The sequence below is a fragment of the Salvelinus alpinus genome, chromosome 15 (genome assembly GCF_045679555.1).
Source record: "Salvelinus alpinus chromosome 15, SLU_Salpinus.1, whole genome shotgun sequence".
Classification (NCBI taxonomy): Eukaryota; Metazoa; Chordata; class Actinopteri; order Salmoniformes; family Salmonidae; genus Salvelinus; species Salvelinus alpinus.
In genome coordinates this window covers 21072312-21093165 of record NC_092100.1, presented here as the reverse complement: position 1 = coordinate 21093165, position 20854 = coordinate 21072312, and the positions used below count along the sequence as shown (strand labels likewise).

The 20854-nt window shown below is 44.1% G+C and overlaps 1 pseudogene; it reads left to right on the top strand.

The window, feature by feature from the left end:
* Nucleotides 1-3705: 3705 nt before the first annotated feature.
* LOC139539694 (mitochondrial import inner membrane translocase subunit TIM44-like) lies at nt 3706-20362 on the top strand (annotated as a pseudogene).
* The last annotated feature ends 492 nt before the right edge of the window (nt 20363-20854 follow it).

The following is a 20854-nucleotide window of genomic DNA, read 5'->3' as shown; positions in this document are numbered from 1 at the left end:
AAACTGTTCTTGGATGGTTGGAAGAAGTTGCTCTCGGGGGATGTGTTGGTACCATTCTTTATTCATGGCTGTGTTCTTAGGCAAAATTGTGAGTGAGCCCACTCCCTTGGCTGAGAAGCATCCCCACACATGAATGGTCTCAGGATGCTTTACTGTTGGCATGACACAGGACTGAGGGTAGTGTTCACCTTGTCTTCTCCGGACAAGCTTTTTTTCCGGATGCCCCAAACAATCGGAAAACGGGATTCATCAGAGAAAATGACTACCCCAGTCCTACAGCTGTCCAATCCCTGTACCTTTTGCAGAATATCAGTCTGTCCCTGATTTATTTATTTTCCTGGAGAGAAGTGGCTTCTTTGCTGCCCTTGACACCAGGCCATCCTCAGTCTTTGCCTCACTGTGCGTGCAGATGCACTCACACCTGCCTGCTGCCATTCCTGCGCTTGCTGGACTGCTGTTTTAAACTCCCTAGAGACAGCAGGAGCGGTAGAGATACTCTGAATGATCGGCTATGAAAAGCCAACTGACATGTACTCCTGAGGTGCTGACCTGTTGCACCCTCTACAACCACTGTGATTATTATCTGACCCTGCTGGTCATCTGAACATTTGAACATCTTGGCCATGTTCTGTTATAATCTTCACCCGGCACAGCCAGAATAAATTTGATTGTTCAGAGAAGACTGTGTGAATCAGGCCTTCATGGCTCCATTTGCTGCAAAGAAACCACTACTAAAGGACACCAATAAGAAGAGACTTGCTTGGGCCAAGACACATGAGCAATAGACATTGCCGTGTATTTGTGAGACGCAGAGTAGGTGAATGGATGATCTCTGCATGTGTGGTTCCTACCGTGAAGCATGGAGGTGTGTCAGTATATATATACGTGCTCATAGTTCGTCTATTTTATTATCCAATGATTGTACGTTGGCTAATAGGACCAATGCTAAAGGCAGATTACACACTCACCGGCGGATTCCTACAAGGCACCCAGACCTACGTCCCCGATATCTCCGTCTCTTTCTCCTGTGAATGATGGGGATAAAGGCCTTGTCTGGAGTAAATCCTTCACGTCCGACTCGTTAAAGAAAAAATCTTCATGTACGATGTGAGTAATCGCTGTCCTGATATCTAGAGGCTCTTTAAGGTCATAAGAGACCGTGGCAGAGACATGTACAAAATAAGTTACAAATAATGCGAAAAAACACAATAGTACAATTGGTTAGGGGACCGTAAAATGGCAGCCATCTCTGGCGCCATTATATATCCAACACCACAATCATTAAGTTTGCCGACGACACAACAGTGGTCGGCCTGATCACCTACAACGATGAGACAGCCTATAGGGAGGAGGTCAGAGACCTGACAGTGTGGTGCCTGAATAACAACCTCTCCCCCAACGTGATCAAGACAAAAGAGATGATCATGGACAACAGGAAAAGGAGAGCCGAGCACGCCCCCCTACAGAGGGTAGTGCGTACGGCCTAGTACATCACTAGGGCCAAGCTTCCTGCCATCTAGGACATCTATCGGTGTCAGAGGAAGGCCCTAAATATTGCCAAAGACTACAGTCACCCTGGTCATAGACTTCTCTCTGCTTAACAGCTTCTACCACCAAGCCATAAGCCACTTTACACCTCTACCAACATGTACATATTATCTCAATTATCTCAACTAACCTGTGCCCCCGCACATTGACTCTGTACCGGTACCCCCTGTATATTACCTCGTTACTGTTATTTTATTATTTATTCTTTACTTCATTTTATTTTAGTAAATACTTTCTTAACACTTATTTATTTTAAAACGGCATTGTTGGTTAAGGGCTTGTAAGTAAGCATTTCACTGTCAGGTCTACACCTGGCGCATGTGACAAATAACATTTGATTTGATACCGACAACACAAACACACATTCACACTCATCATTTGCTGCTGCTGCTACTGTTCTTTATTTTACTCTCATTATTATATTATCTTATGCCTAGTCACTTTACCCTGACTTCTTGTACATACTGACCTTCAATACCTCGTACCTCTGCACATTGATCTGGTACTGCTACTCCCTGATTATTGCTTCATTCTTGTGTATTTTATTCCTCTTGTGTTACAGTTTTAAACTCTGCATTGTTGGGAAGGGCTCCTAAGCAAGCATTTCACTATTTATTTAAATGTTTTATTTAACCTTTATTTAACTTGGCAAGTCAGTTAAAATTATTTATTTACAATGACGGCCTACCCCTGCCAAACTCTAACCCGGACAACGCTGGGCCAACTGTGCGCTGCTCAATGGGACTCCCAATCACGACCGGCTGTGATACAGCCTGTAATTGAACCTGGGTTTGTAGTGACGCCTCTACCACTGAGATGCAGTACCTTAGACCGCTGCACCACTCTACACCATTCAGTACGTGGAAAATTACATTTGATTGATTTGATTTAACCACCACTTATTTTTTATTCAGCATAAGGACCAGCGTTGAAAACCCACTGATACTTGTGCATTACCTATGTTTTCGCTTCTTTTTTGTGTTGACTGTGGGCCTGGGTTCTGTAAATTTGTTTTAATAATTTCCCAGGTTTCACCGTCTTCGGTTTCTATTTAAACTGAGGAATCCGATCCTTAGTTGGTGCTACTGCCACCTCCTGGTCTGGAAATGGTTTTTGAATTTTTTTGTAACGATGATGCGTGAATCTACATCTGTAACAAAGTTGGTGCTTTTATCACAAATCGAAGGATGTATTTCTTGCTTACCTGCCACACCACGGCGGTATATGAACAACACACAAGCGTCCATGGCTAAATGGCCCACCTTCAGGCTCCTCCTCCACATACACGTCAGAAGGTCATCATCGGAAAAGGTCACATGCAATGCAAGCTATTGACCCTGTTGACTCATCAGTAGGAAAGATTTGTTTCTCTTTTGGCCCATTCAACAACAGAGCGATACGAACCTTGTTTCAGCAGGATGTTGTATCTATACCTTATGTCATGCCTTATTGGAATGGATTTATTGATAATATCTGTTGGAAAATAGTTTGGATGTTGCCACACACATACCTACTGGGAAACAAAATTAAGGAGGTTTCCTTTAAAATTATTCATAAATATTACCCTGCCAACCACTATATGAAGAAGTTTAAGGAAAACATAAATTCAAATTGCTCCTTTTGTAATGACCACCCAGAAACAGTGTTGCATCTTTTTTGGCATTGTATACATGTAAGAAAACTGTGGCAAGACATCAGTAGATTTATAATTGAACACATTTATGAAGATTTTACACTATTGTGGAGAGATGTACTGCTTGGATTCTTTACATTCAATAGAAATAAGCTGAAACATTTTTATGTAATTCATTTCATTATTCTTTTGGCCAAATTTCATATACACAAATGTAAATTTACTAACGAAAAAACACATTTTCTTACCCTACAAAAAGAAATTGGAATGTATTTTAAGACTATTAAATACTCTACTAACAAAAAAGCTGTTAGAATTGTAAGTGTATGTCAAGGGTGGATGGTAACGTCCCTTAAGGTCCTTGTGTAATTGTAATGTGATATTTGTACCCCCTAGCTCGATTATATATAATGGACGATCTATATACACTTGTGTTCCCTTATGCACTTTATGTATTGATTTGTTGTTAATAAAAAAATATATATATATAATAATAAATAATTAAAACATGCAATGCAAGCAAGATGTCGGCTTCCTTGTGTTTGTGTTACCAGGTGAGTTCTCATTAAACATATTTTTCCAAGTTGTCTTTTAATCTTCAATAATTAAGGTTACCCATTATTGAAAATAGCGATGAAACACATATACTCGAAGTGTCTGCTCCACTGCAAAATGCTGAACCAGACTAGGTCGCTAATTTAGCAGCAAGACTTGTCGGTATTTGGGGCTTGATTCATAACAGTAGAACTTGTGCACCAAGCGGAAGTTTATTGCTGTCATTAAAATAATATACACATTTTGAAATTGCATTATTTACACTTGCGTACGTATTTCCATAGCATAGACAAATTACATCTTGTGCAGTAATTGAGTATGACCAGATGATCTGAAGTGAATTTTTTTGTAACTCTGAAAACTGTTATTTTTGAAAATCATACAGTATCTAGTAGGCCAAAGTTAGTTCACAATTGTATCTAGTAGGAGGAAACTGTCCATTTCATAAGCAAGATAGGCTTTGTTGTCTGTAACAGTTTTTGTTATCAAAATCTCATGAGTTGGCAATAGCACTTGTTTTAGGTATTTATTGTATGCCTAACAAAGCATCTTGGCCAATCATGTGGCTAGAACAAAATGTTTTGTAATGTTTTGAGTTTTTCTTATTGTGCATTTCATCCTCCAGCAATGTGTTAGAAGTTTGCTTGTGTCCAGCCCCTCATATTTGCTCCTACACAACAGACCTCATGTATACAGGATATGTGGGTCCCTCACAAGTTCCTCACAGGTAACAGTGAATGTTCCACTTGTGGTACCGGTAATCATGCTAATCATTAATTGTATACAATTTGAATTGTACCTTCCTTTCTGTTTTACAGTTCATTAAGTTCTTAGTTTTAACATTCAAAGTGCTTAGACAGCAGTGTATCAAATCAGTTTCTGCTTTAGCCAACTTGGCCTTGTCCTGCAATGTAGTGTGGTTGAATGCAGAATTTGTCAGATAACCAACATTATTTTATTCTTATGCAGAAAAGTGTTCCTCTCTCTAACTAATACAATGACCATATCTTGCTCTAGGTGCGGTATGCATCAGACAGGGGAGGTGACCGAAAAGGCTTCTTGGGGGGGTTCTTGGATAACCTCAAGCAGGAGCTCAGCAAGAACAAGGAGATGAAGGAGAACATCAAGAAGTTTCGCAAGGAGGCCAAAAAGCTGGAAGAATCGGAAGCTCTGAATCAAACTCGGCAGAAATATGTGAATACTCCCCAAAAAATTAACAGCTTCATTCCTTTATATTTATCTGTGGCCCAGCAAATAATATTGAAGCGCGTGTCACACGTTGCTTCGTTGTCACATCGGACAAAGAATGTTGTTAGGCAGGTTGGATTGGACAATTATTTGTTTTGTCTACACTATTTATAATATATGCCATTTCACTTTCTTCCTCAGAAAACCATAGAGTCTGAAACTGTGAAGACGTCCAAAGTTCTGAAGAAGAAGTTAGGGACCTTCTCAGAGACTGTGAAAGAGGTACTGTACATGGATTGTCTGCTGTAGTCACTGTCATCAGCTTTGATCACTGAACTTGAGTATGGTAAATGTAGTGCTGAATGTTGTCAATTAAATGTCAACATGGACATTAATAACATCAGTAGGCCTTTGTCATGTCAACAGAAAGGGTGTGAGTGTCAGTGTTACGAATCCCTTTTGGCCCGACAGTCAAGGGTGGATGGTAACGAGACCCGTAACATAACTCATGCAAATTATAATAGTGAAAAAGAGAGTGAGAACGAAATAACCACAGACAACTAAATTACCGTCAAACACACATGGTTTATTTGAAAACACACGGTAATGGGGGAGCAGGAAAAGGGGCTGAGCTGGACACAAGGAAAGAAATAATAAGTATCCAAAAACACCCCTAAGCTAGACTAGCCTACTTCACCAACAGCTAACTAACTAACCAAAAATACAGAGGGTGGTCCGCCCAGTTCTAACTAGTGTTTATATACAAAGTATTCCTACGGGTAATGTATGCCCATGGGCGACCTGCCTAGTTACCCCCTTTTCCCACCGTCAAACAAACACCATAACAAAACCAATACTCACAGGTGGGGACAAAGTGACATGTATTTGCAAACCAAACAAGAGCTCTACAGACAGATGGCATTGCCAGAGAGATTGAGCTCCAGAGAAAACAACTGATAGGGTTTTTAAACCAAGGGAAAGGGACTGTGATTGGGTAAGGGAAAAGGAGCAGGTGTCTTCCGATTAGCGACTGATTGATGACTGATTGGGGAATGATGATTGTCACCTGTGAGTAGGGAAGAAGGAGAGAAAATAAATACACACCGAATACTTGTATCCGTAACAGTCAGACATAAGAAGTTCATGTTTCTGTGTGTCTGTTTTTAGGGTCTGGAAGAGGTCAGTCGTACAGATATAGGGAAGAAGATCAAGGAAGGCATGGAGGAAGCAGCAAAGACAGCCAAGACATCTGCAGAGTCTGTGTCCAAGAGTGGAGGGAAACTGGGAAAGACTGGTGCCTTCAGAGCAATATCACAGGTGAGACCTAAATAGTCAGGGACAAGGTACAATAAGGACCAATCCAGCACTTCAAAGTCAAATACCGGGTTTGGTCATTTTCACTGCGTAATAGCAACCACTGGCTCCGTTTTTTTATTGTCACTGCATAAACCAAGTAAGTCTAATGATCAGGAGGGAATGTGCAGAATCAACCCATTGATTAGTTCCGAAGTTCCGGAGTTCCAAATTAAGCAGCAGCAGCTGAAAAGATGAGCTCCTACAAATATTGAAATTTAAATGTTTTTTTAGAGTAAAGTACATCGAAAAAAAAATCAAAAGAAAACTGCAAACTGAATAGGAGACCAAACAAGCAGCAAACAAAGAAGAAAGGCTTTTGAAAAAGTAACAATTTTTCATAAAATTATACCGTTTTCTTAGCTAGCTAAGTTGTTTACCTGTTGCTAGGCAGTTGCTAGGGACATTCCTAAAAGAAGCTAGCTAGCTAACAAGGAGTGTCTAGTTGGCAGAAGAGAAGAAGGGACAAAGAAGGGACAAAGTGGGACAAAATAAGGACAGAAGAAAAGGGAAAGGGGACATTAAGGTGAAGCAGTCCTCTAAAGACACAAAAGACAATAATACAAGAAACAACACTTCTATTGCCTCTCCCTCTACGATACGCACTTCCGGTTTGGTTTGGAGCGAGTAGTTGCATTCCGCTTTGCTCCACAGGTAGTATTACAGGTAGTATTACATTTCATTTCATTACAGTACAACAGTTTGATTTGTTTGATCTTAGCTGGCTACATAGCCGTCTTTGTATCCAAGATAATTGTGTAGTCTAGAGTAATTGTCGAGGTTACCTAGCCAGTTAGAGGTTACCTAGCCAGCTACACTTTCAAACAAAGTCAACAACGCAGCCACTGCTAGCTAGCCTATTTCACCAGCCAGCAGTACTATATCATTTTAGTCAATAAGATTTTTTGCAACGTAAGCTTAACTTTCTGAACATTCGAGACGTGTAGTCCACTTGTCATTCCAATCTCCTTTGCATTAGCGTAGCCTCTTCTGTAGCCTGTCAACTATGTGTCTGTCTATCCCTGTTCTCTCCTCTCTGCACAGACCATACAAACGCTTCACACCGCGTGGCCGCTGCTACTCTAACCTGGTGGTCCCAGCGCGCACGACCCACGTGGAGTTCCAGGTCTCAGGCAGCCTCTGGAACTGCCGATCTGCGGCCAACAAGGCAGAGTTCATCTCAGCCTATGCTTCCCTCCAGTCCCTCGACTTCTTGGCACTGACGGAAACATGGATTACCACTGATAACACTGCTACTCCTACTGCTCTCTCCTCGTCTGCCCACGTGTTCTCGCACACCCCGAGAGCTTCTGGTCAGCGGGGTGGTGGCACTGGGATCCTCATCTCTCCCAAGTGGACATTCTCTCTTTCTCCCCTGACCCATCTGTCTATCGCCTCCTTTGAATTCCATGCTGTCACAGTTACCAGCCCTTTCAAGCTTAACATCCTTATCATTTATCGCCCTCCAGGTTCCCTTGGAGAGTTCATCAATGAGCTTGACGCCCTGATAAGTTCCTTTCCTGAGGATGGCTCACCTCTCACAGTTCTGGGTGACTTTAACCTCCCCACGTCTACCTTTGACTCATTCCTCTCTGCCTCCTTCTTTCCACTCCTCTCCTCTTTTGACCTCACCCTCTCACCTTCCCCCCCTACTCACAAGGCAGGCAATACGCTTGACCTCATCTTTACTAGATGCTGTTCTTCCACTAATCTCATTGCAACTCCCCTCCAAGTCTCCGACCACTACCTTGTATCCTTTTCCCTCTCGCTCTCATCCAACACTTCCCACACTGCCCCTACTCGGATGTTATCGCGCCGTCCCAACCTTCGCTCTCTCTCCCCCGCTACTCTCTCCTCTTCCATCCTATCATCTCTTCCCTCTGCTCAAACCTTCTCCAACCTATCTCCTGATTCTGCCTCCTCAACCCTCCTCTCCTCCCTTTCTGCATCCTTTGACTCTCTATGTCCCCTATCCTCCAGGCCGGCTCGGTCCTCCCCTCCTGCTCCGTGGCTCGACGACTCATTGCGAGCTCACAGAACAGGGCTCCGGGCAGCCGAGCGGAAATGGAGGAAAACTCGCCTCCCTGCGGACCTGGCATCCTTTCACTCCCTCCTCTCTACATTTTCCTCTTCTGTCTCTGCTGCTAAAGCCAATTTCTACCACTCTAAATTCCAAGCATCTGCCTCTAACCCTAGGAAGCTCTTTGCCACCTTCTCCTCCCTCCTGAATCCTCCTCCCCCTCCTCCCCCCTCCTCCCTCTCTGCTGATGACTTCGTCAACCATTTTGAAAAGAAGGTCGACGACATCCGATCCTCGTTTGCTAAGTCAAACGACACCGCTGGTTCTGCTCACACTGCCCTACCCTGTGCTTTGACCTCTTTCTCCCCTCTCTCTCCAGATGAAATCTCGCGTCTTGTGACGGCCGGCCGCCCAACAACCTGCCCGCTTGACCCTATCCCCTCCTCTCTTCTCCAGACCATTTCCGGAGACCTTCTCCCTTACCTCACCTCGCTCATCAACTCATCCTTGACCGCTGGCTACGTCCCTTCCGTCTTCAAGAGAGCGAGAGTTGCACCCCTTCTGAAAAAACCTACACTCGATCCCTCCGATGTCAACAACTACAGACCAGTATCCCTTCTTTCTTTTCTCTCCAAAACTCTTGAACGTGCCGTCCTTGGCCAGCTCTCCTGCTATCTCTCTCAGAATGACCTTCTTGATCCAAATCAGTCAGGTTTCAAGACTAGTCATTCAACTGAGACTGCTCTTCTCTGTGTCACGGAGGCGCTCCGCACTGCTAAAGCTAACTCTCTCTCCTCTGCTCTCATCCTTCTAGACCTATCGGCTGCCTTTGATACTGTGAACCATCAGATCCTCCTCTCCACCCTCTCCGAGCTGGGCATCTCCGGCGCGGCCCACGCTTGGATTGCGTCCTACCTGACAGGTCGCTCCTACCAGGTGGCGTGGCGAGAATCTGTCTCCGCACCACGTGCTCTCACCACTGGTGTCCCCCAGGGCTCTGTTCTAGGCCCTCTCCTATTCTCGCTATACACCAAGTCACTTGGCTCTGTCATATCCTCACATGGTCTCTCCTATCATTGCTATGCAGACGACACACAATTAATCTTCTCCTTTCCCCCCTCTGATAACCAGGTGGTGAATCGCATCTCTGCATGTCTGGCAGACATATCAGTGTGGATGACGGATCACCACCTCAAGCTGAACCTCGGCAAGACGGAGCTGCTCTTCCTCCCGGGGAAGGACTGCCCATTCCATGATCTCGCCATCACGGTTGACAACTCCATTGTGTCCTCCTCCCAGAGTGCTAAGAACCTTGGCGTGATCCTGGACAACACCCTGTCGTTCTCAACTAACATCAAGGCGGTGACCCGTTCCTGTAGGTTCATGCTCTACAACATTCGCAGAGTACGACCCTGCCTCACGCAGGAAGCGGCGCAGGTCCTAATCCAGGCACTTGTCATCTCCCGTCTGGATTACTGCAACTCGCTGTTGGCTGGGCTCCCTGCCTGTGCCATTAAACCCCTACAACTCATCCAGAACGCCGCAGCCCGTCTGGTGTTCAACTTTCCCAAGTTCTCTCACGTCACCCCGCTCCTCCGCTCTCTCCACTGGCTTCCAGTTGAAGCTCGCATCCGCTACAAGACCATGGTGCTTGCCTACGGAGCTGTGAGGGGAACGGCACCTCCGTACCTTCAGGCTCTGATCAGGCCCTACACCCAAACAAGGGCACTGCGTTCATCCACCTCTGGCCTGCTCGCCTCCCTACCTCTGAGGAAGTACAGTTCCCGCTCAGCCCAGTCAAAACTGTTCGCTGCTCTGGCACCCCAATGGTGGAACAAACTCCCTCACGACGCCAGGTCAGCGGAGTCAATCACCACCTTCCGGAGACACCTGAAACCCCACCTCTTTAAGGAATACCTAGGATAGGATAAAGTAATCCTTCTAACCCCCCCCCCTTAAAAGAGTTAGATGCACTATTGTAAAGTGGTTGTTCCACTGGATATCATAAGGTGAATGCACCAATTTGTAAGTCGCTCTGGATAAGAGCGTCTGCTAAATGACTTAAATGTAAATGTAAATGATTAGGTAGCTTATCATAACAGCCCATGCATTTCCTCTTAGGCCTGCTGTATGTGCTCACACAGGGTATGGAGAGTGTGAAGAAGGAGATTGATGATCTTAATCAGTGGGCCCTACCGGGCCCCCAAGTCACTACGGAAGAGGAGCGACTTTTCATCCAAGGCTGCAGAAAATGAGAACAAGGTCTTCGAGGCTAATGAGTACGTGCTGCCAGTCTCCCAGTATCGCTAGATCTCTAGATCATTACTCAAGTAGAATTGTGTTCAATAACACAACACATTTTTCAGTGCCCAAATTTTTGGGTGTAAATTGGATAGACAGACACAGTGAAATGCAGTTCTAGTCTAGATAACTGTTTACTTTCTGCTGTACTATGTCTGGTGGCATGTGCGTGAGCACTGAGCAGTGATCTGTTTTCTAGGGAGGCCATGGGAGTGGTGCCGCACAGTGGAAGGACTTCAAGGACAACAAAATGGTCTTCAACAGTGAGCATGTCTCATCATTTTTTTTTTCTTCACCTGTCTGGTGTCTTTAGTTTTCATTGACGTCTCTAAGTATCACCCTTCTGAATCATAATGTAGGATGATATGTTATGATGAGTACAGAACTATTCCTTTAAAATATACACTCATCGGCCAGTTTATTAGGTACACCACCCGTTCACGAAAATGTACAGCGATGCAAACTAGTCACCTTTCGGTGAAATTCGCTGTTTTGAATCCAAAAAACGTGTTTTGTGTAGATCCGATGAAAAAAAAAAAGTTTGGGGGGAGGGGTTGGATCACTACTGGCTGTAAGCGAACGAGTGATGCGCGTTTGTAGCAATACTGGCTGTATCCAAGGCTCACCCAATCGTTTACGTAACAACAGAATTCAGCGCAACACGTGACTGAAGAAAGACGAGGCAACCAATTTAATAGTTACAGCATCAGCGCGCACTCTGGGAAGGCAGCTTGCCAGTTACAGCAGCGCGTCCCCTGAACGATAACAAAGTGGCAACGTTAGGTGAGAAGCCTGACCACGGAGACGGGGGTGAGTGCAAAAACAATTTTTTTTTGGCCCTCACCAGTTTACATACCTGAATGTATCGCTCCAACAAACATTGAGTAACGTGGCCGTGGCTTGCTATATAAAGCAGGCAGACGGGCATCGAGGCATTCAGTTACTGTTCGATTGAACTTTAGAATGGGTAAAACTAGTGAGGTAAGCGAACTCTGGGTGTGGAATAATTGTCAGTATCTCAGAAACGGCTGGGCTTTTCATGCACAACAGTGTCTAGAGTTTCCAGAGAATGGTGTGACAATGGGGCCACAAACAGACAAATAACGGTGCAGCACAACAGTGGTGTGCAGAACGGCATCTCGAATTCTTGTCACCTGATGGGATATTGCAGCAGACGACCACACCGGGTTCTACTTCTGTCAGCTAAAAACAAGAAGCGGCTCCAGTGGGCACGTGACCTCCAACACTACACAATTGAGCAGTGGAAAAACATTGCCTGGTCCGAATAAATCCTGGTTCCTGTTGTGTCATGCTGATGGCAGAGTCAGGATTTGGCGTAAGCAGCATAAGTCCATGGACCCATCCTGCCTAGTGTCAATAGTACAAGCTGGTGGCGGTGGTGTACTGCCGTCCAATCTCTAGCAGCTGCGTGATGTCAGCATGGACCAACATTCCTGTGGAAAGTTTCCGACTTGTAGAATCCATGCCCAGAGGCATTCGGGCTATTCTGGAGGCAAAGGGGGGTCCGACCAGGTACTAGATGGAGGTGTAAACTGGCTGGTGAGCTTTTATCAAAACATTTTTAATGAATGTCTGCTGCTGTAATATGTTTGTCCAGTAGATGGGGCTAAGTTCAAGTGTAAAACTACCAATCAGTGGCTTAGTGCTGTGACTCAGGCTCTGTGGGAACCATGCTCATATACAGTGGCTTGTTGCTCTGAGGTGCAGGTGCGTTTGTAAACTTGACCACGTGTCATTTACTTTTGACTATACCTTGAAGATTAATTTTTGTTAATTGCCAAATTCGAACTATCGTCATGTTTGCTAGTCAGAAATGTCCCGGGCTCCAAAATCACAGTCTTTAAGGGATCTAAACCTAGCCCTGGAGTTGTTTGTGGGGTGAGCAGCAAGGTGTATATGAGGAAACCCTCTGCTAGCTGATTGACTGCTATACCAGTCTGGTGAACACTGTCCTGCTTCTATTAACCTTGTTAATCTTAGAGCTAATGGCCCCAATACTAACGAGCAGCAGGTAATGGGAGGCCAGGGACTACCAAGGGATAAGGTACGAGAGGCTGGGGACTAGCTGCCTTGAAAACAGTGTTTCTGTCTTAGGTTTACACCAGTCATCCTCAATAGGTGGACAGCGGAACGGGAACAATACGAGCTTGTGCAGGCCAGTCAAGTTCTTCCATACCGATCTCGGCAAATGTATTTGCTGGGGACTAGCTGCCTTGAAAACAGTGTTTCTGTCTTAGGTTTACACCAGTCATCCTCAATAGGTGGACAGCGGAACGGGAACAATACGAGCTTGTGCAGGCCAGTCAAGTTCTTCCATACCGATCTCGGCAAATGTATTTCTGTATGGACCTCGCTTTGTGCACGCGAGCATTGTCATGCTGAAACATGAAAGGGCCTTTCCCAAACTATTGCCACAAAGTTGGAAGCACAGAGTCATCTAGAATGTCAATGTATACTGTAGCGTTAAGATTCCCCTTCACCCGAACCATGAAAAACAGCCTCAGACCATTATTCCTCCTCAACCAAACTTTACAGTTGGCACTATGCATTCGGGCAGGTAGCGTTTTCCTGGCATCCGCCAAACACAGATTAGTCCGTTGGACTGCCAGATGGTGAAGCTTGATTCATCACTCCAGAGAATGCATTTCCACTGCTCCAGAGTCCAATGGCGGCGAGCTTTACACTACTCCTGCTGATGCTTGCCATTACGCATGGTGTTCTTAGGCTTGTGTGAGGCTGCTCGGCCATGGAAAACCATTTTATGAAGCTCCCGATGAACAGTTCTTGTGCTGACGTTGCTTCCAGAGGCAGTTTGGAACTCGGTAGTGAGTGTCGCAACCAGCGCTTCAGTACTCAGTGGCACTGTTCTGTGAGCTTGTGTGGCCTACCACTTCCCGGCTGAGCCGTTGTTGCTCCTAGACGTTTCCACTTCACAATAACAGCACTTGCAGTTGACCAGAGCAGCTATAGCAGGGTAGAAATTTAACAAACTGACTTGTTGGAAAAGTGGCAACATATGATGGTGCCACGTTGAAAGTCACCGCTCTTTAGTAAGGCCATTCTACTGCCAATGTTTGTCAATGGAGATTGCATGGCTGTGTGCTTGATTTTATACTCCTGTCAGCAACAGGTGTGGCTGAAATAGCCCAATTCACAAATTATAAGGGGTATCCTCTTACTTTTGTGTATATATACAGTACCAGTCAAAAGTCTGGACACACCTACTCATTCTAGGGTTTTTCTTTATTTTTTCTTTTTTTTTAACTTTTTTAGATTAGGGCCTAATGAATTCATTTAAAATTGACTTATGAACTATAGCACAGTAAAATCGTCAGAATTATTGCATGTTGTGTTTACATTGATTTGATGTAAAAAAAAATCATAAAAAAATCACACACCATTCAAAAGTTTGGACACCTACTCATTCAAGGGTTTTTCATTTTTACTATTTTCTACATTGTAGAATAATAGTGAAGACATCAAAACTATGAAATAATACATATGGAATCATGTAGTAACCAAGAAAGTGTTAAAGAAATCTAAATATGTGTTATATTTGAGATTCTTCAAAGTAGCCACCCTATGCCTTGACAGCTTTGCACTCTTGGCATTCTGTCATACAGCTTCATGGAGGTAGTCCCCTGGTATGCATTTCAATCAACAGGTGTGCCTTGTTCATTTGTGGAATTTATTTCCATAAGCCAAATCAGTTGTGTTGTGACAATGTAGGGGTGTTATACAGAAATTTGGTAAAAGACCAAGTCCATATTCTGGCAAGAAAGCTCAAATAAGCAAAGAGAAACGACAGTCCATCATTAGTTTAAGACATGAAGGTCAGTCAATCTGGAACATTTTATGAACTTTGAAAGTTTCTTCAAGTGCAGTCGCAAAAACCATCAAGCGCTATGATGAAACTGGCTCTCTTGAGGACCGCCACAGGAATGGAAGACCCAGAGTTACCTCTGCTGCAGAGGATATGTTCATTAGTTACCAGCCTCAGAAAATAAATGCTTCAGAGTTCAAGTAACAGACACATCTCAACATTAACTGTTCAGAGGACACTGCGTGAATCAGGCCTTCGTGGTCAATTTGCAGCAAAGAAACCACTACTAAGGACATCAGTAAGAAGAGACTTGCTTGGTCCAAGAAACACAAACAATGGACATTTGACCGGTGGAAATCTGTCCTTTGGTCTGATGAGTCCAAATTTGAGATTTTTGGTTTTTGGTTCCAATCGCTGTGTCTTTGTGAGACACAGAGTAGGTGAATGGATGATCTCTGCATGTGTGGTTCCCACCGTGAAGCATGGAGGAGGTGTGATGGTGCTTTGCTGGTGACACTGTCAGTGATTTTATTTAGAATCACTGACAGTGATTTTATTTCAAGGCGATACACCATCACACCTGGTTTGACCTTAGTCCCACTATCATTCATTTTTCAACAGGATAATCAAATCAAATGTATTTATATAGCCCTTCTTACATCAGCTGATATCTCAAAGTGCTGTACAGAAACCCAGCCTAAAACCCCAAACAGCAAGCAATGCGGGTATAGAAGCACGGTGGCTAGGATGGTTTTATGATGAGTTGGACCGCAGAGTGAAGGAAAAGCAGCCAACAAGTGCTCCGCATACAGTGGGGAGAACAAGTATTTGATACACTGCCGATTTTGCAGGTTTTCCTACTTACAAAGCATGTAGAGGTCTGTAATTTTTATCATAGGTACACTTCAACTGTGAGACGGAATCTAAAAAAAAAAATCCAGAAAATCACGTATGATTTTTAAGTAATTCATTTGCATTTTATTGCATGACATAAGTATTTGATACATCAGAAAAGCAGAACTTAATATTTGGTACAGAAACCTACCAACCAGTAAGAACCAAAAGGTTGATCTTGCAACCTTTTGGTTACTAGCCCAACGCTCTAACCACTAGGCTACCTGCTGCCCCTATAAAATACAATTGTGTTCATTGTCCGTAGCTTATACCTGTCCATACCATAACTCCATCGCCACCATGGGGCACTCTGTTCACAACGTTGACATCAGCAACATGCTCGCCCACACGACAACATACACCTGGTCTGCGGTTGTGAGGCTGTTTTGGATGTAATTCCCTAAAACGACGTTCGAGAAATTAACATATTTTCTGTCAACAGCTCTGGGGGACATTCCAATTGCATGCTCCCTCAACTTGAGACATTTGTGGCGTTGTGACAACTGCACATTTTAGTGGCCTTTTGTTTTCCCTAGCACAAGGTGCACCTGTGTCCATGATCATGCTGTCTAATCAGCTTCTTGATATGACACCTGTCAGGTGGATGGATTATCTTGGCAATGGAGAAATGCGAGAATCTTTTTGTGTGATCTGGGGTCTTTTTATTTCAGCTCATGGACATGGAAGCAACATTTGTTGCGTTTTTATATTTTTGTTTAGTATTTGAGTACCCCTGGTTTACACTGTAGCCTTATACATGGAACAAGCAATTGAGTATTACCAAAGAAACAGTGCTGACAAAATGTTTCTGACTGGTGAAAAGGAGCTATGAATGATATACAGTAATGACATTGTGAAAAGTCAATAGAAATGCTGTGGTATTGACTTACGTTTTGTAGCATCAGTCACAACCCAGTCATCAATCACACAGCAGAGCTATGGTGTACATTGACCCACAGCTCAGTCCCCATGTTTGATCCATATGGTCCAACTCGATGTCCTGGCTTTGAGGAAATACTGTACTTATGCTGAGTCCAACCCCCTCCCACCCTGTAACCCTTTGTGTGATGTTGATGCACTGTGACTAAATTACTTACTCTGCCCTCTCTTCCCAGGGTTCTTTGAGATGAAGCTGAAGTATGATGAAAGCGAGAATGCCCTCAGAGCGTCTCGTGCCGTCACAGATAAAATGACCGACGTCCTAGGTAACCTATTGACTTCTCCATACCACCCACCCCAATCACATCAGCCTTTGGTAGGTGGGCTCTGTCTTTGTTCTTGTCTAACTTGTGTGTGTGTCTGGTCAGGTGGGCTCTTCTCCAAGACAGAGATGTCAGAGGTGCTGACAGAGATTCTGAAGGTGGACCCGTTGTTCGACAAGGATGTCTTCCTCAAGCAGTGTGAATTTGACATCATACCCAACGTACTGGAGGTGAAGAAAGATATTTCCTCTGATATTGTGGTACAAATCGTGATGAAGGTATACAGGAAGAACACAGGTTGTTCTTTTCGAGCTGAAGACACTTGGGAATGAACCCTTCCATGTATGTCACTGCAGTTAAATGTTTCGGTCCGCGACCTTCAACATTAGTCTCACGTCTCATTTAAATCAGGTAAATATCCAGATGAATTGTAAAATCAATGGAGCACTTCTTTCTTTACTGTCCAGATACATTTTATTGCCATTTTTGTCTATCTGCAGTGTCTCATGAGGTGTGGATATCACTGTACCTACCTGTCTCTCTGTGTGTCTGTCTCTCTGTGTGTCTGTCTGTAGGCCATGATCCGAGGGGAGCTTGAGGTGCTGAAGGACTGGTGTTATGAAGCCGTAAGCACTTTTATTGACCAATGGATCGGCTAGTCATTTGTACACCAGCAGAATATTAATTGATTATTTTGAAGTACTGTAAATGGTGACCTGTACATTTTTTTTCCTGCCGTTGCTGTTTGCCACACCTCTGTCTTGTTCATAGACGTACAGCCAGCTGGCCCACCCCATCCAACAGGCCAAGGCTATGGGCCTGCAGTTCCACTCTAAGATCCTGGACATAGACAACATTGATGTGAGTTAATCTTTGCAATAAACACTTCCTGTTATTGGTTTATGGGATGTTCTTTTCTAATAGTGTCTTTTTATCGTGTTTTCTCAGCTGGCCATGGGGAAGGTGATGGAGCAGGGTCAAGTGCTGATCATCACCTTCCAGGCCCAGCTGGTCATGGTGATCCGCAACACTAAAGGCGACGTCATAGAAGGAGACCCTGTGAGTAGAATACACCCTCCATCTCTACTCTGGAAATAAGGATTGCATTGTAAAAGTATTAAAACAGGGATATTGTTGTCTCTTAGCTTGTCCAATCAGACAAGGCAATGTTTCAGACCCAGGGTGCATTTCAATAGTCTAAAGTGGCTTCCTCGTCTTTCAATGGAGCCCTGCTGACTGTCATCCAGTGCCCGTTAGAACCATTGTAGGAGCATCGTTCAATTTCTGAGCTGTTTCCCAAAACCATCGCTATTAACGCTGCACTTGAATATGTTCATAATCTAACACCTGCATCAGACCAATCGTAGAACAGCTAAGTGCATCATTAGATTCATTTTTCTCTCCCACGTCACTTTATACAGAGAAGATCTCTGCTAAACATAGAAACACATGGTTCATCTGTCTCTCTGTGACCACCAATAACCTCAGAACAAAGTTGACTACAAATACAAAGTTACCAATGTCTTGGCAATTCATACAAACAAGCGATATATAAAGATGCTTCAAATGAAAACCGAGACGACTGCATTAATATAAACCGTATATGCTATAGGCCTATTTCAATCATATTGGAATACATTTTAATGTTCAAGCTATTTTTCTGTTTTGCTACTTGTAGGCTGTCTGTATTTTGTCTCTATACACCGAGTATACCAAACATCAGGAACATCTTCCTAATAATGGATGGGCAGCCGCAGGAAGCTGGCAACCCCTCAGTCTGGTGCAGGGCACTGCCAGGGGATTTATGGAGGCTGGGCTGTTATGTCCTGTACTGTTGATGAGACAACTTTTGTTGCCCTTTGTCTCTGGTCTGAGAGAACAGGCTAGCCAGGGTTGTACAGTGTACACTTTGTCTCTGGTCTGAGAGAACAGGCTAGCCAGGGTTGTACAGTGTACACTTTGTCTCTGGTCTGAGAGAACAGGCTAGCCAGGGTTGTACAGTGTACACTTTGTCTCTGGTCTGAGAGAACAGGCTAGCCAGGGTTGTACAGTGTACACTTTGTCTCTGGTCTGAGAGAACAGGCTAGCCAGGGTTGTACAGTGTACACTTTGTCTCTGGTCTGAGAGAACAGGCTAGCCAGGGTTGTACAGTGTACACTTTGTCTCTGGTCTGAGAGAACAGGCTAGCCAGGGTTGTACAGTGTACACTTTGTCTCTGGTCTGAGAGAACAGGGTTGTACAGTGTACACTTTGTCTCTGGTCTGAGAGAACAGGCTAGCCAGGGTTGTACAGTGTACACTTTCAACACACGTTCCAAAGGATTGAAAATGGATTTCATTTGTGCAATTTGCCAATCCCTCTGATCGTAATTATGTGTTTGCCTGTCTGTGTTTGCCAACAGGACAAGGTGCTGAGGATGATGTACGTATGGGCCCTGTGTCGAGACCAGGAGGAGCTCAACCTTTATGCAGCTTGGAGACTCCTGGACATCTCTGCCTCCAGCACTGAACAGGTCCTCTGATAGGCCCACACACACGGCTGGAAGACCGAGGAGGAGAGGGGAGGCAGGCTGGATAGGGGAACATGGAATTACCACAGGGACATGAACAAGCAGTGCTGGCTTTGTCAGCAACCCAGCGATCTCCTCCCCTAACATGGCTTTGGGTGGCCTGCTGTGGACTGCCTCGTCTGGCTGTCCCTCATGGACCAGACTGGTGGTGTTCACAGACCAGGATAGAGGAGACCCAGACTGGATGAACCTGTGTTTCCACCAGGATGACAGTGGAGGCAGTAGACCACTCAAGCAGTGTCTGGCTGTCTCACACCATGGTTTGATAAGTTGATACTGTCCTCCTCCTCTCCTAGACTTCATTATGTTCACGAGAGGATGAAGTGAAGGGTGTCTTTAATGCCTTTGTCGAATCCCTTCCCAGTTTGGGGAGGACATCTTGGATGCCATGTGGTCCGCCAATGCCCGAGACCAGGGATGGGAAACTTTGGTGGGGGCCACAGAAAATCTGAACTCCTCATGCAAGTCTACGTACCCACATCTATACCCACACAAGAAGTCAGAGCCAGTTAATTTCCTGCAATTCTACATAGTTTGCCATTGGGCAGAGATACATTTTTTAAAATAGATTTTTTAATGATATCTGAGTGACTAACAAAATCAATGGGGGCCTCCCCGGTCGGTAGATAGTCTATCACCCAGCTATGTAAACAAATTTACCAATCCAAAAAATGTTAGGTAAGATGGGCTAATTGAGTTACTGTCTGACATAGCAAGAGAAACTGCTGCACAACAAAATTTTGAAATTGCACTTTGTGCATTGTACCATTCTAACTCAACAGTAAATTGAGACCCCCAACTGAGATTCTTAAAAAAAATTGTGTTTATTTATACATCTACTCATTCAAGGGTTTTTCTTTATTTTTTATCATTTCCTACATTGTAAAACTATGAAATAACACACATGGAATCCTGTAGTAACCAAATAAATATATTTAGGATTTTTCAAAGTAGCCACCCTTTGCCTTGACAGCTTTGCACACTCTTGGCATTCTCTCAACCAGCTTCATCTGGAATGCTTTTCCAAAACTCTTGAAGGAGTTCCCACATACACTGAGCCTTTGTTGGCTAATTTTCCTTCACTCTGCGGTCCAACTCATCCCAAACCATTTAATTTGGGTTGAGGTCAGGTGATTGTGCAGGCCAGGTTATCTGATGCAGCACTCCACTCTCCTTCTTGGTCAAATAGCCCTTACACAGCCCGGAGGTGTGTTTTGGGTCATTGTCCTGTTGAAAAACAATCATCTGTTTTTCAACAGGACAATGACCCAAAACACACCAGCCAGATTTGTGCAGTCTCCTCTGAACAGTTGATGTTGAGATGTCTGTTACTTGAACTCTGTGAAGCATTTATTTGGGCTGCAATTTCTGAGGCTGGTAACTAATGAATTTATCCTCTGCAGCAGAGGTAACTCTGGGTCTTTCCTGTGGCGGTCCTCATGAGAACCAGTCTCATCATAGCGCTTGATGGTTTTTGCGACTGCACTTGAAGAAACTTTCAAAGTTCTTGAAATGTTCTGTATTGACTGACCTTCATGTCTTAAATTAATGATGGACTGTCGTTTTTCTTTGCTTATTTGAGCTTTCTTGCCATAATATGGACTTTGTCTTTTACCAAACAGGGCTATCTTTTGTATACCACACCTTCCTTGTCACAACAAAAATGATTGGCTCTAAAGCATTACGAAAGGAAAGAAATTCCACAAATTCACTTAACAAGGCACACCTGTTAACTTCTTATGGCTGC